This window comes from Diabrotica virgifera, chromosome 2 (genome assembly GCF_917563875.1).
Source record: "Diabrotica virgifera virgifera chromosome 2, PGI_DIABVI_V3a".
NCBI classification, from domain to species: domain Eukaryota; kingdom Metazoa; phylum Arthropoda; class Insecta; order Coleoptera; family Chrysomelidae; genus Diabrotica; species Diabrotica virgifera.
Genome location: NC_065444.1, coordinates 20,770,936 through 20,783,985, shown reverse-complemented (window position 1 = coordinate 20,783,985; position 13,050 = coordinate 20,770,936). Strand labels below are relative to the sequence as shown.

The following is a 13,050-nucleotide window of genomic DNA, read 5'->3' as shown; positions in this document are numbered from 1 at the left end:
TTCTATTTTGCAATGTTTTCTACATCTTATAATAAGAAGTTAATAGATATATTTAGTGTAAATCAATCCGAATCTTACGCTTAATTTTATTACTTCTTCTTTCTCATAATCCTTTGTGCCCTTCAGTGCGTCGGATATAGGGTTCCGCTCCGCTTATTATCCATTTCTTCCACGCACTTCTATTGATTGCCAGTTTGTTCATATCTCTTATAGTCATCTCTCTCTTTTCACATATACTATGGATTTGGTCCATCCATGTCTTCCTCGGCCTTCCCTTTTTTTGTTACCAATTTTGGCTTAATGTACTTTCTTTGTCAGCTTATTTTGCTCCATTTGCAAAAGTTTTTTTCCAAACCAGTTCAATAGGGAACTTGCACATTTTTTTTGTTACATAATAATATTCAGTTTTGTTTAAAAATGAGATTTCCAAAATTTCACGCTTCAAAAACTCGTAATAACTTAGAAATACATATTTAAAGTCTTCTGCGGTATAAAATAGTTCATACGACCCGTGACGTCACATAGTTTTACATTAGTTATTATTATGGTTATATTTCGCTGTGTCTAGGTACACTCTAACGTGTACGCAAATAAAAAAGTTAGGTATTATACACGCGAATTAAACTTGATCAAGCCAGTGACTTCATTATTTAACGTGCGCAGTGACTGTATATTTTGGTACATGCTATTTTGATATGTTTAGTGTTTGTTTGATAGAAAAATACTTGTTAAGGGAAGGGAAGCAGAACTATTTAGATGTTTCAAACTTAATTGTAATAAATCAATGTATATATAAAAGTATATATTTAGGTTAGCAAAATAAATATATGTATTTAGTTGATATGACACGTACAAAATATTGCTAAAATAATTTTTATACGTAAGTTAATTATTATAATCAACTATTCTAAATGGGAAATAAGCCACAATTTAACTAAAAAAATTATTTTATTAACGTTTCGACGTCCAAATCGGATGTCATTGTCAAAATACAAAAATTAGTCAGATTAAATAAATTATTAGAAAAATTTTTTACTAAGCAACACCATTTTTGTTTAATTTAATAATATTTTGTATTTTGACAACGACGTCCGATTTAGACGTCGAAACGTTAATAAAATCATTTTTTGGTTAAATTGTGGCTTAGTTCCCATTTACAATAGTTGATTACAAAAATGCCACAAGGATAATAGCTTCAGAACAAGTTAATCATTATTGTGAAAGCTTTAGGTCTTCTTTTTATTTTAATCTTTTACGGTAATACATACTATTTCATTTATACCTAAAAAAAATATATATTAATTTATAGTCACTTATCTTTTTCGTACTGTTTTAAAATGTTCTTAAACTCATTAAAAGAACTAAATAATTGTCCACATTCCGTAGTTAATTTAAAAACAAACACTAAACAAATAAAAAATAAGAAATCACTGACACTCTAACTTTTTTATTTGCGTACACGGTAACGTATACCTAGACACAACCTTATATTTAGGTATATTCTTCTTCTCCTTCTTTAGTTTATTGGCCTCCACCTACTTGGGTATTTGGCAAGCTTATCGTCGTGGAATAAGTTAAAAATATTTATATTCTAATGACATTTATCGTATGTCATTGTAATAATATATACCAGTTTGTTAAAATTGTAGTTTTATACTGTTTTTGAAGGAAAGGAACGAAGGTTTACTATTGAAAATAAAACCATTTTGTAAAAGTACGAATTTTTCTATGAATAGTTCAAACGATCAAAAACACTTGTAACGTCACATAAATGTATTTTCTACTGACGTTTATAACGTCTAATTTAAAATTCTGTTTACTTTATTGGAAAAATGTAAATGTAAAACCAAGTGACGTCACGAAGCGTTTTGGACCACCTGTTTTAATTTGAATTTTTAATCGTCTTTAGGGGCCAAACGAAAGACAAACAAAACTTTTTTATCTTTGATACATGTTTTAAATTATGTTGTGTTGTGATTTATAACATTTTTTTCGAATTTAAAAATTTATGCAAGTTCCCTATTGTTAGTTTTCGATCTTCCATATGTCATTATCGGATTAACTATTCTGTTATATACTTACTCTGAGTTTAGTTTTGTTATCTATTTCTGATTTCCCAACATTTGTATTATTTAATGAGTAATACGTAACACACGTTAGTAGCCTTCTTCATTTTATAAAACTCTTATTGACATGTCAGTTTTTCCATCATCTGTTATTATTTTTTCCAAATACATACATATATTTAAAATTAAAAGCTTTATTACATAATACCAAATAAGAAAAAGGTGAAGGCTGGATAATGACACGACTGCATATGAAGTCATTTACCTACTCCATAAAAAGTCGTGTCTACATGTGAAGCGTGTCAGTGAATGTGTTAAGTTACCTTTTCTTGATAAAAAAAGACGAGAAGTGATTAGATTTTGATTTTATTAACCAAATATTAACTTCAAATTATTTTTTTTTCTGTTATTCATATTTGCAAAATATTCGCACAAACTTCGCGAATGCGAATATGCAAAAATATGGGAATATTCCCGAATGCGAATGTGAATACGAATATTCGTTACATCACTAGTAGTGGTTAATAATGAAGACTATGATTATCTTTGTCGAGTCGAAGCAAGGTGTAAATTGGTGTTGAAATGAATAATAAATGGAGATAATTATTGTTTTATTTTAAAACACAAACACTTTTTACAAACACTGTAGTACAATAATAACAATTACGAATTGTAATATATAACTTTGCTATGTCTTAGCGAAGTGTGAGTAAACATGGACCCCGTTTTGCGTGTCAAAGTTAATCGTGATAGTCGAGAATAATTAGCGTAATAAACCTGAGATTGTCCAAGCTATGGATGTACGAGAGTAAAAATAATTGTAATTGAGAATGCATGACACTCGGGAGACTACATTAGGTGTTTTCGTGGTGCACATCCTGAACGTGTTCAGAGGAAGAACGCTTGCGCATTAGAATTTTGGCTGTTCGCGGTGTTGAAAAATCCTCCTCTGAAAAAAAAGTTCTCTGTTCGCGGAGCGCAACAACTTGTCCTGAACGTATTCGGAATGCGTTCAACAAGTTCTGGGATTAAAGAGAGGATTTATTGTCCGCACATGTGCAGAAGTTGATTTGACGAATTTATTTATTTTGCTTAGAGATTCGAGATTCTATTTCTAACCTAACAGATTTTAAATTGTTGTGTTATCGTAAAATTTTGTAAAAGGTAAGGTTTTTTAAATTGTATTATGTATTTCAGTTTTTTATTTTTAAAACCTTTTTAGATGATGAACCTCAGTTCAAGTGATGAAGATTTGGAAGAGATTGTAGGACTTTTAAATATTCCAAAAAATGCAATTTTTTTTTAAATATGTAAAATTACTTTTCCTGTCTCTGAGGTGTCGATTGTCGATTCTATGTCGTAGATAAAGATAAAGAATTAGGCAATTGGCATAGACAACCCAAAAAACATCCGAAAATTGTTCGTGCAGAAACAAATTCAGAATATATTCGGAGACGCGCTTGCGCATATATTTGTATCCGGGTTAAGTTCAGAGTACATTCAGGATGTGCACCGCGAAAAGACCTATTCTGGGCTGTGCTAAATGTGACCCACTAGCTCTGCCATTGATATCTAACTGACTATGACTAACTGAGAAGCATAAGAAATCGGCTTCTTTAGACTTTTACAACGAAGGGGAAAAATCAATTAACTTTTTAAAATATAAGCAAATAAACCTTTTAGTTCGGTCAGCTTTTAGAGTTTCGGGGAACATAAAATCCAATAAATCGAACTGAGGTGATGTTTCTAATCCGAGCGGTATTAAGCCACATATGGTGGAAATAAGAAGTAAATTAGGGGTCGAGATTATAAATTTGTTTTCAGAACGTAAAGATTTTGAAGTCAAAAAGGTTTGTGACAGTCAACGGAAGTACGGAGAACACCAATAGATTAGAGATTTAATGATTTTCTCATTTTCGAGTTAATTGGAATCTGTAAGGGCAGAAGCAAAGAGCAGTCGTAGAAGATGCTATACATTATATTAAGATCGTATAAGTAGAAATATATTATCGATATGTTAAAAGGTTGTAACACGAATATTTAGGTTTTTAACCACTGAAAATAAAGGAGAGCATTCCAATAGTGTTTTGTATAGCTTTGCTTTAATTTTGTGTTAAGCCTTTCAAATTAAAGTACTTTATCAGTGCTCATAACATGCTTAACGTGCTTTGTATACTATAATGTAGAACAATTAACATTGGCATATAATTTACATAACTACATAAATTTGTAATGTAAAAGTATAATTCAACAATAGTAAATAATTGTCATTATGAATAATAACATCATTAAGATATTCAATAACTAAACTACTTGTTATTTTAACTTTTTTAAATTTTTTTGGATAATTAGACTCTAATGAGGAAAAGAACATACGGAAATATGATGAATTGGTTTTATGAGTAGATTTAACAAGGCTGTATTTTATCGCCTGAATTGTTTATTTTATAACTAAAAATCATTTTTAAAACTGATATTAAACTCTATTACCAACGTTTTAATATGAGAACCAGAGAGCAGAGTCAAAATCTAGCCAAGCAAAGTCGTGAAATTTCATCATCATCATCATCATCAACAGCTATTGAGCTATTCCATGTGTTCAATTTTCACATGTCAAAAATATTATATTTTTTACTGTGTTAAATCTCTTATTACAATCCTTAACTTTAAATAAGTACCAGGCCAACCCTGTCCTGTCCAGCTCCACCTAATTCCATCCCTTCCAATAGACAATATTTGGACAATCTGCGATTGAGAAAAATTCTCTTCTCCTACATCCGTCGAAGGGTGAGCTTCTCTCTCATACCTCCAGCCACAAAGTGAGGGTTCAACCTCTCGTCGTTTTTCTCTACGATCTTTCGACGGATCAACTCGGTACCGCTCATCCCTTGACGGTACATCTCATCAATCTCTTTTTTCTCTACTGATCTTTCGACGGATCAACTCGGTACCGCTCATCACTTGACGGTACATCTAATCAATCTCTTTGCCTAGCGGCCACCCAAGATAGTCAATAACCGTTAAAACCGATACGAACAATCAAAAGTCGTGCACGAACAGTTAACTCGCGAGCGACGCCATACACGATTTAGCAGTCAAAGCGCGAGGCACGTGGAACGGGAACAGTCAATGCGTGTGTGACCGACTTAAATGCTTGAGACAAGATTTCACAGTTTGGTAAGACTTTTTATCTACATATGAATATTGCTTATGAATAGGAACAGTTTTTGCTTAAAATTAGGTTCTCTAGCCTCTTCCGTGGCTATTTTAACCAAAACATTTTTCACCCCCGAGAAGGGGTGGAAACCACCCCCAAGATAAAAGCGCACATCGGCATAGGGTAGACTTTGTTTCTTGTGCTATTCCCTACTTACTGTAAAAATATCAAGTAAATCGATGTAGTAGGATGGAATTTGGAGCCAAATACCCTCATTGACTGCCCTATATGTTTCATTTCCATAGCTTACTCATCATCATTCTCTTTGGCTTATCCCTATGCGGGGTCGGCTTCCCTAATTGCATTTCTCCACATAATTCTATCTTGGGTCATATCAATGTTAATCCTCTTTACCAACATGTCCTGCCTTATCGTTTCCCCCCAGGTCTTCTTTGGTCTTCCTCTCCTACTCCTTCCAGGAATCTGCACTTCAGCTATTCTTCGTATTGGGTGATTAACGTATCTACTCTGGACTGCGCTCCGTATTCTAATTGAGAAGTAAGATTGTTTTGCCTTCGCATTGCAACTGAATAAAAATGGTATACATTTTTATTTTATAGTCGTATTACTCCGTAGAGTAACCAGGTGCATTTTCCGTTAGAACTTTACCAAGCTGCAGACGGGGATGTGAATTGCATAGTGTAGAATTCCTTCCCTTTGTCCTCACTGCAGCATCCATGTGCTTGCAAATTGTAGAAGCCTTGGAGGTGTCACCAGGAAAGTGTACCAATAAGTTTTCAATTTAAAAATCTTTTAGTAATGTTTTTAATATTTTCAATATTATTAATTTTGCTATTAGGATTGAAAACTACTTCATCTTTCAATTGCCAGATGACGCTAGTCACCTAATACCTTCACTTCGGTTGCAATGAGTGGGAAAAACTCTCGATGCTGGTCATTTAGGATATGGAGAACAGTGCCTACGTTCTCTCCGATGAGGCTCCAATAAAAGCCGAAAATCGCGATTCAGAGGACTGGACTGCGCTCCGTATTCTAATTGAGAAGTAAGATTGTTTTGCCTTCGCATTGCAACTGAATACAAATGGTATTGGGACCGTGCAAGTTCGGCAAAGCGACACCTATTTCTACGCTCTGCAACTTTATTCGCACTTTTAATTATATTAGCCAATTATATTAGTCCTGGTTACTGGATAATTGTCAATCAAGGCCATAGACCAAAAAAATAATAAGAAGAAAAAATAAGATTCAGGTTATGTTATTAAATCGTAAACAATTGTATGTAGTAAATAAAATGAGTTATTAAAAGGCAGTACTGCAAGCAAAATACAATTAATTAAATTTACCTTTATATAATAATTGCATATCATATCAATATTGTGGAGCAACATATAATTTTTCTTGTTCAATGACAGTAGATATGAAATGTACGTCAATTTGACAATTTCAATTGACAATATGAATTATTTAAGGAAGTTGCAATATTTCTCCGCTATTCGCACACGATCGTTTCACGTATCCCTTCCAAGTACTTGCACACCGCGAATACATTTTTATCTCATGATAATTATTGTAGTATTGGTTAAATAGAAGCAAGATTGATTGCGAATTGCGACTGATTATACGTTCTTATTTGATTATATACACCTAAGATAATTATTATCGCAAAAATTATTTTTATTTTGAGTTTTTACTTTATTAGTTTGTACTAAAAAGCTTAAATAATAAATGAACAAATAAACTAATGTAGGTACGTAATTGTTATTGCGCGTTATTAAACGTGCGTTAAGCGCTTGTCATGTGAACGGGGAAAGGGGCCTTAGACCAGTTGGAATGTAAATTTTAAAGGCAAACAAATTAAACTAAGAAAATGTCTAATACGTCAAAATAAATTAACGTAATGCTATTGTCTTTACTTACTTTATTCACAAATAACTCGAACAATGGCACTGCACTATGATGTGTATAAAACGTGTTTAAATTTTCATATTTTGTCAAACTTCCTACTTATTTTTCAAACAATTAAAGTTGTTTTTACGAGCGTTTTTTTATGTATATTTCATACAAAAAATTACGATTGTTTTGTGACCAGGGCAGGGTCTGACTAAGGGTCAAGAAAATATTTTATAGTAGGAAGTTTGCCACATTTTTTATATTTCACGTACCTAATAGTCCAGGAACCAAAGCTTTTCACCTCGCAATTTTTACAGAATGGATCAATTTGCTTGAAAATTTGAGAATAAGTAGTGGATAGTCCATGGATCAAAATCTAGGCGCTTTTACCCTGGGGGTGGTTGCCACCCCATCTCGGGGGTTGAAATTTTTTATTATATTTTGACCGCAAAAGGTAATAAAAACATTCATTCTTAGCAAAAAATGTTCTATACATTTTTTTTGGTAAAATTAATAGTTTTTGATTTCTTCGTTATCGAAAGTGTTAGTTTTATATCTAGAAAAATCAAGGTTTTTCGATGGTATATTTATAGTCATTTACGATTCACTCAATTTTTGCCGTAGAACAAATTTTATCAAACCAAGTTCTTGGGAATTAAATTACCTACAATTTTAAAAAATGGCATTTTTTACCAAATTGCAAACATTCGTTATTCGCTTTAAACTTCAATTTATTAAAAACTAATCATTCTAAGCCAGTCAAACTTCTAGAATCAATGACTAAAAATACCGGTAACTTACATTATTATGCTTACAATTGGATTTCTGCTTTTTTTTTTCAAAAAAATATATTGATTTTTTAACCGTAACTTTTTTATTTTTTATCTTAGAAAGTTCGCTAAAAAAGAATTTTGTAGGTTTTTACAATATCTATAAGGTTATTAATATTAAATCCTTTTAAAATTCTTATTTACAGAAAGAAGTGTCATTGAAAGAGTTGGTAAAGGTGGTTTTTGCATGATATTACAAGTTTTAATTGTCAATAGCTCACTCAATTTTTGCCGTAAAAAATATTTAATAAGCTACAATTTCATATTTAAATATTTTTTCGTATCTCTGATGCTTATCTTTCTATTCTGAAGAAAAGGGCATTTTTTACCAAACTACAAAAACCCGTTATTCGCTTTTAACTCCATTTTTTTTTTAAACTAATCATCCTAAGCCGATCAAACTTCTAGAACCTATTAACAATACCTTAATCAAGAAAACCAAATCAGGTCAATGACAAATTTTAATTAGGGTGGTGATTAGGGGGTTGTTTACGATCACTTTTTTGCTGAAAAAAATAGGGACTGACATTCTTTTCATTATAAGTCACTTAATTTTTTTTAGCTAGAGATTTTTTTTATTTCTGGAGATACATATTTTTAAATATTTTAAATTAGTTTCAACAAATTATCCTCGAGAAATGCATAGTTTTCCCGTCCTTTGACTTTGAAACTACAATATTTAGCATTTGAAGAAGAATAACCAACATATAAAAAAGTATAGTTCGATTACTATTGGTCTTAAAGAAAATAAAAAAAAGGTTTTGTTTATTTTTTCGAAAGGTACATTTTTGTTAAATAAAGTTGTTTTGATAAAACGAAAACCTTTTGAGTTATTATAGTAGGGGAGGAAAGTATGCTAAATGTGCAGTCACTCGAGCGCTTTAGGGACCTATTGGGTTGTGAAGAGTAGGTTCTAAAACCAAAAAAAGTTAAGTAAAGTTTTCCATTTTAGTGGGGACTTTCCATTTTTAATTTAATTTTCCATTTCCAACAATCGTTTTTCCGATTATAGCGCCATCTATCCATAATTCTAAAAAATGTTTCAAATAAAAGTTACTTATTTTTACGTATAAGGAATCCGAATTTGCAATAAAAAATGGGGGCTCCTATTTAAAATTTTATAGTAACCTCCCACCCCACATCCGTGAGGGGTCGTGTTTGGTGCCATTCGATAGATTTTTCAAACATATTGAATAAGTGTATTTTTCAGTTTTTCGATCTGATGTTCATTTCGTGAAATATCGCGGGATTCGTATTTAAAATTTTAAATTTACCACCCACCCCTCTCCGTGGGCAGTCGTGTTTAGTATCATTCGATAGATTCTTGACAAATATAGGGCACGCATTTTTTAGTTTTTAGATCTATGGTTCATTTCGCGAAATATTCGTTTTTTTTCTTGTGAACTTTGTGACTCACCCATTTCCTTATCCCCCCCGCCCAAATCGTCAGATTATTGAAATATACACTGTCTTGCATGTACTTAACTTACCTTATTTTAATCTGACGATTTCGAGTTTTTCTAAGGATAGATTTTTTTTTCGGCCGCCCCTTAACGAACTCCCCTATGTTTAGAGCCAATATATGGTAGAGGTACATCTACAGCAGTGGTGCTCAAAGAGTCGGTAACGTCCAACGGTTACTATCATGCGGCTATCTCCGCAATGTTCAATACTTAACGTGAAACGCTCTATAGACGTATCTAAATCATGAAAAAGATTTGGAAAGCAAAGTTAAAAGTGATACTATGAAGTGTATAATATACTTTTCTTTGCAATTAGACGACTCAACTGATATTAATGATACCGCCCAGTTGTTATTTTTATTCGGATGGTATTTTCTGATATGTTGGCTAAAGAAGAATTGTTAACAATGCATCTGAAAGAAAAAATTTGCGGAGAAGATATATACAACGTTTTGTTTTTTAATTTTGTAAAATAATAGGAGCTACCGATTTACAAACTAGTGTGTGTTACAACAGATGGTGCACCATCCATGACTGGCATTAACAATGGATGTGTTGCACTGTGTCGAGCTAACGATGACTTTCCATCGTTCACCACCAATTTTTGTGTTCCAAAATTTTAAATATGAAAGACGTCATGAAGATGACAACAAAAATTGTGAATTCAATCAGGGCGCGAAGCTTGCAACGACGTCTTTTTAAAGCACAATTGAAAGCTAGCGACTCTGCTGAACACACTGATTTACTTTTGCTTACAACAGATGTGAGGTGGTTGAGACGTGGAAAATTTTTAGATAGGTTCCAGGAGTTACTTTTCGAAATAATTTGTTTTCTAGAAGAACGAGGGAACGACGATAATCTACTTCAAAACCAAAAAATGGCTCAGTGATCTGGCTTTCGTATCAGATTTAGCAAATTATTTGAACCTCTTTAATTTGGAACTACAGGATAAAAATAAAACAATTATTATCGATGTGATGAGCACAGTACCTACATTCTTTTATCGACAAATTGAAATTATTGATTAATCAAATGAACAGAAAGGATTTAAACAACTTTCCATCGTTGAAAAAAGGGTAACCCTCATTTGAATTATGTTTATGATTAGGAGACTGAGCTGCAAGCAGTTCGTAGTGAGTTTGATAGACGCTTCGCCGATTTTAAAAAACACAGATATTGTAATATTTATGTCTAATCAATTTTCTTGTGAAGAGATGAAAAAAATTGCCACTGAAATCTCCATTACTTTCAATTAGATTCAATCAGCTAATTTCCGTCCAAAATGAGGTACTGAAAATAATGTCAGATATATATCTTCAATCCAGAGCGACCAATACGAAATTTTTTTTGCCTTTTATATCGCCAGACAAATATCCGTCTTTGAGGCAAGTAGCTCTGCAATTCACAACATTATTGGATCAACATACTTGTGTCAGTCTGCATTTCTCCAAATTAAGGTAGCAAATCAAAGTATCGTAATCGGCTAACTGATTTTGGTAATCATTTTTGGTCCTCGGTAATTACGTACCATCATAATATGAAAAACTTGTGGATGATACGCAGTGCCATGCATCAACATCCAAATAAAATTAAGATGAAAAACATGATTTTAATTACGACTCTCTGTAATTGCAACTTTTTATCAAATAGAAATGTGCAATAAAGTGTTTCATTTTTATTTTACTATCAGTCGATCGTTGGAAGCTTGAAGTTTATGTGGTAGATCCCACGCAGTATAAGTTTGAGCACCACTGATCTACAGGGTACCAGGGTTCTCCCCATATGATACTCTGACGCGCTCGAGTTACTGCAAGAATCCCCGCTTGGGCTCCCCTACCATTAGCTGCTTACTGATTAAAAAAACATTGATTTTTTCGATATAAAACTAACAGTTTCTTTCGTTAGCGAATAAATCGAAAACTATTAATTTTATCAAAAAAATGTTTAGAAAGTTTTTTGCTTATAATGAATGTTTTTACCAACTCGTGCGGTTAAAATATAATAGAAATTTCCACCCCCGAGATGATGTGGCAAGTGGCAACCAGCCCCATGGTACAAGCGCCTTTCCCCATGATATAGATTTTGATCCTTGGACTATCCACTACTTATTCTCATATTTTCAAGCAAATCGATCCAATCTGTAAAAATTGCGAGGTTTTGGCCTAATATAAGCTTCATTACTTGGACTATAAATAATACATTGAAAAAAATATTCTTTACAGGATGGTCTGAACTAATTGGTGAGAGACGGAACGATAGGGAGATCAATAAAGCACTTCTTACATTAAGCTGTGCTGCAGTTGTTGAAAACAGGTTCTTTTGTCATAGTCCGTCAATATGTAGAGGGTTGAGAACCGTAGGGTTCTAAGCGACATTTTGTACAAAATTGATTTTTGTAAAGGAATTTTAATAAAGAATTCTGCATCGAATGATAAATATTTGAAATACGTTGAATTGTTTCTAGATGGCGGTGTAATCAATAATGAAATATGGTTTCAAGTACGTGACATATTTTCAGGTTCGGTCCATAAGGTTCCAAGAGACATTTTACGTCAGAAATAAAATAAAAAGTATGTTGATTCGTGATGTATTCAATAAAAAAAAGACAAATTTAATTAAGTAGGTACATTTTTCCATAATGTATAAGTATTTTTTTATTTTCATTTCAAGTTCTCTTTTTTAAGCTTAATTTAGGAAAGATATTTTTTTCTTGCTTTTTTGTTATGATTTTCAATTTAAGAATAAATATTCGCTTTATTTTGAAATTGATTGCTTAATTTCACCAATTGCGCTTACAATATTTTGGAAAATTTAAAATTTTCTGTGAACTACGTGAAATATTTTCAGGTTCGGTCCATAAGGTTCCAAGAGATATTTTAAGTCAGAAATAAAGTAAAAAGTTTGTTGAGTCGTGATGTATTCAATAAAAAAAAGATAAATTTAATTAGGTACATTTTTCCATAATGTATAAGTATTTTTTTATTTTCATTTCAAGTTCTTTTTCTAAGAATTTAGGAAGAATATTTTTTTCTTGTTTTTTTTTATTTTCAATTTAAGAATAAATATTCGCTTTATTTTGAAATTTATAGCTTAATTTCACCAATTGCGCTTACAATATTTTGGAAAATTTAAAATTTTCTGTGAACTGTTTATCTTATAATTCCTTAAGGTTCCGAGTACAAGGCTTATAGTGCATTAAGGTTCCAAGTACACTGCAGACGTCGTAAAAATGTTACAAAATCACACATTCGAATCTTACTTATGATATTATCTAACTTGAGGTGTTGTCACAATTTACCACACTGTAGTATAAAATAACTTCAATATTTACAGTCCTTAAAATAACGAAGTTATGACAGTTTAAAATTAGAAATTTGTTTCCTGAAAAGTTTGTGAAATGGCGCTTGGATTGTTCTCAGCCCTCGATGTGCTGAGGGAACTTCTGACTTAAATAGTGATTACTTCAGCATGCTCCAAATATAAATATGATGCATAGTTGTTGTAAGATCAGGTATGTAAGCTGGATACTCGAAGTCTGTTCGTTCCTGATGATCCTGTTGAAATTATTGCCTGTGTTCGTGCGCGGCAACAATTTCGTAAATAACAAAATGTGTAATAATGTT

General features: G+C 32.2%; 1 protein-coding gene across 4 annotated transcripts in view; it reads right to left on the bottom strand.

Annotated features, from left to right (window-relative positions):
* LOC114326498 (peroxisomal acyl-coenzyme A oxidase 3) overlaps nucleotides 1–13,050 on the bottom strand; it is a 138,259-nt gene that overhangs the window by 80,219 nt on the left and 44,990 nt on the right. Inside the window, exon 1 of one of the 4 annotated variants that reach the window (XM_050643438.1) lies at nucleotides 7,162–7,184. The exons of the other annotated variants lie outside the window; for them this stretch is intronic. The gene's annotated coding sequence lies outside the window, so the exon portion shown is untranslated. Of the gene's footprint in view, nucleotides 1–7,161; nucleotides 7,185–13,050 lie in introns of those variants that run through there. 4 annotated transcript variants of the gene reach the window in all.